Here is a 3,721-nt window from a genome sequence, read left to right as displayed (position 1 = left end):
AGGGGGGGGGGGTGACAGACATCAAAGAAAATAGAGTGCACGGGAGGTACTGCTTAAAGAAACTGGAATGCAACAAAGAGCTCACCTACCGACACACAGTAATAGACGGCTCATGTCGTTCTTTGGGGAACAAAAAGAAAAAACACTATCAATAACGCCGATGCTGACATCTGCATCTTTGTGCTTATTTGTAGTTTTAGGAAGTGATGCATCTTGTATGCAAACAATAAGAGCAAAGCGTAGACTTGAATAATAATATCCTAAACCGTGCACTGTCATGGTCCCACCCCTCCCCCAACCAACAACAGAAAATTATATTGATAATTATATAGAGCACTGTCATCTCCGGACAAAATTCAAAATTCCAATTCTCTCCGCCATACAAAATATCCCGATTACAACGGCAGGATAATAAGACACACCCTCACATCTTCCATAAATTCCAAACGTACTGACCATGTCTCTCTTTTTTGAGCATATTAATAAGGAAGTCAAGAGCTTAAGGGAAGGAAATAGTATTTAACCCTATCCGTACGCCCTGAGGTCATTTTGTAGCCCAGGGATCGTATTCTTGACATTTTAGGATACTTCAAGTACGAAAATCTCTTTGAAACCTTCGGTATCTCTAAAAAAAAAAAAAAATCATTTTGACAGACTGCTATTCAAGGTGTAGGAGTCGGATTAACGAGTAAATTTCCTCTTTGGAAAGTGGTCGCACAGAGTTCCCCACGTCGTATGGATGCGACAGTAAAACACATCGAACGGATTGGGTTACATTGGGCAATCTACCACTATGTCTGCAACCCAGGCAAAGCCAGATCATGCATACTGCTTTAAGATCGTCTGATAAGACGCAAAAGGCGATAGGCCTAGTCCTCTTTGAGCAAAATTAAGATGTAGAAAGAAAAACATATGCATTTTTTGGTTTGAATGCAGTCTTAAATACAGGCTTACAATAGTCTCCCAAAAATGCGAAAGGGGTTGGATCTCTGACTGTTCGTACGTTAAAATGGCAGTACAGTTCAGTCTACACTTCCCGATAAAACCATTGCGTTTTTCTCAGACAGGAAGGCTTTAAAAAAGTTGTGTTTTTGCTTTCTGTAAGATTCCTCATGTATTTACAGGTTATGTTGTTCAGACAAGTGTGCAATCTCAGCATGCACCATTTGTTATTTGAACCCCCCCCCCAAACCAAACACACACACACACACACACACACACACACACACACACACACACACACACATACGTGTTTTGAGGTCATTATGTGGACATTGCCCCAGACCTACATTATGTGGACACCCCATATCATCCAAAGTTATGGGTGGAATCAATCAATATTTGCAGTGTAAGCCCAGTATACAAAAACATCATTGTCCACCAAATTTCAAGAAGCTACCTAAATTTTTAGTCCAGTATGTTTTTTTACTAACGTTAGTGGGACATTGCATTATGTGGACTTAACGACCTCCTGACCTTTTGCACAAAGGTACGCAAATGGTCCATTATTGAGACTTCCGGAGCATAAATGGTTTTTATGGGCTTTGGGTGCCTATAATGTTTATTAATTCACCCATGGGTTAGGGATATATAAATAGACCTACTGTCCCTGGGATCCATAGGCAACATCTTCTTTGGTGCATTTTCCTTTTCTCCATCCTTCTTTCTCCTTCCCCTTCTTCTATCGTTTCTTCCAACGCTTACCCCGTGTGCAGCAAAACTAGAGGTCGTCCATCCCACAAAATGGGCGCCTAGTTGACCGTGGGGTGCGACCTGTGGAAACCGGGTAAGTGGCAGTTGAAGTGAGATCAGTCTGCGGACTGTCCCTCGCCAACACACCTCTTTGGCCCACTTTTTCCTCTTAGACGGGAGGATGGGACGGCCTATGCCACTCAATCGATAGGGAGCTGAAGCCCCTCCAGTTTTTCCTTGGGTCAATTTTGATGGGAGGATCTAGTACACTTTCGTGGAGAGTATAACTCCGGAGTAGCCCTGGCTTAGCTCTGGTCATCCGAGCAATGTTTCCCCTGTTTCACTCAGTGGTGGGCGGGGAGCCCCGGAGTTGAAAAGCATTCCAACACACCTTGAATCACCGAAAACATTCTGACCCATCCCCAGTCCCCAACGATACAAAAAAGTTTCGGCTCGTAGAAGCTTGTGTAGCCACCGAGCCGAGCAGACAACCAGGAAAACCGACCTTTACGGCTGCTTGTGCTCTCCCTCCTCTCATGGAGCTTCCAGAGCAGCCGTACTTGGCCATCCGCAATTTTGATGCATAGAAGAAGATCACTGATCGAACCCTTTTCATGACAGGAGATGCTTTAACACAGACACTGGGATACATCCCCGCCAACGTCTAAAACTGTCTTCTGATGCTCTTCTTGCATATGAAACAGAAATAACTGGACCCCTGGATCTCACGACCTTCCATGGTATTCCTGTGAATCTTGGAGACACAAGAAGTTCAACTGCTTGAAGAGCGTCGTTCGCAGTCATGAGGTGAAAGGCTGCTCTTCAGAAAAAATTGTGGCATTATTGTGAGGGTGTGGTCAAAGCCCACCAGATGACTCTTCGGCGGGGCGAGACCGCCCTTGAAAGGAACACAATTGTTTTGACTTTCGATTCGTGCTGCCCACCAGCCACTGTTCGGGCAGCATACTTGGTCCCGGACATGCAACCCTAAGTGCAAAACCCTCTGCGCTGCTTCAAGTGCCAGAAGTTTGGCCGTAGCCAGTCGTGATGCCGACACGCAGAAGTGTGTACTCGTCGTGGCAAGACCGGTCATCCTGAAAAGGTATGAAAGGCTAGTCCTTTCTTTCTTTCACAATTACCACGGCAAACACTTGGTTCCAAGAACGCACCCTCCAAGATTTCAAAGCCCGAAATGGCTGCTCATTTCAGAAGGCTCGAAAGACTGTCTACCCGACAGTTATGACCCCGGTCCCTGGTCGGTTAAACGCAAAGGCAGTCCAGTCCGGCTGGTCTCGTGATCAGCCAGTACTTCTACTGCCAACCTCAAAGAGCTCGTGGTCAACAGGCGAAAATGCAATAAAAGCTAAGAAGGTCCCTCCTACCCCTGTAGTAACCACCTTCGAGGGGCCACTCGCCAACTGTTTCAGAGTTCTAGGGGAGGACGAGGTGGACTCTTCCTCCGTCCCCTCTTCTTCTCTCTCCCCACGCCCCAGCCCTCTGATCGTGTGTGAGGTGCCCCCTCCCCCTCATCCAGCCCCTCCTCCTTCTTTCCAACTCGCCCTACTTACCCGTACCCCTCCACCAGATACCCCCTCCCTTAGGAGGATGACACCTCCTATCCGGGAAGGAAGGAAGCCATAACTCCCTCCCGAAGTCTCCCGGTTGGGTGCTGCTCAATCAAGGGCGGCAGCCGAGCAAACCCTCTTCTTCCTCCACAAGGAGGAGTCAAGAGCTCAGAGAAGACGGAACCTCTGTGCTCCAAATCTTTTTTAAAAAAGGTATAATGGCGGTCCTGCAGTGGAATGCCAGAGGACTCCGACCTTCCATTCTAGAATTGCAACACATACAGGTTACACTGTGCCCACTTGTGGCTTGTGTCCAAGAGACAAAGTTCACCCCGGCTTCAAACATTGACTTAAAAACTTCTCATCATCATATTCACGCCGAGAACCAGATAGCTTCTGGTTGAACCACCATCTACGATACATCGACAACAACACCCTCCACAGACAAATACATGTACATCTTA

General features: G+C 46.8%; 1 protein-coding gene across 1 annotated transcript in view; it reads left to right on the top strand.

Moving 5' to 3' along the window:
• Window positions 1-3,721, top strand: part of LOC101849159 (protein-glutamine gamma-glutamyltransferase K) — a gene marked incomplete in the record, with an annotated part of 35,737 nt that overhangs the window by 8,053 nt on the left and 23,963 nt on the right.

The sequence above is a fragment of the Aplysia californica genome, unplaced genomic scaffold, assembly GCF_000002075.1.
Source record: "Aplysia californica isolate F4 #8 unplaced genomic scaffold, AplCal3.0 scaffold00640, whole genome shotgun sequence".
Lineage (NCBI taxonomy): Eukaryota > Metazoa > Mollusca > Gastropoda > Aplysiida > Aplysiidae > Aplysia > Aplysia californica.
This window is presented reverse-complemented; position numbering and strand designations above follow the sequence as displayed.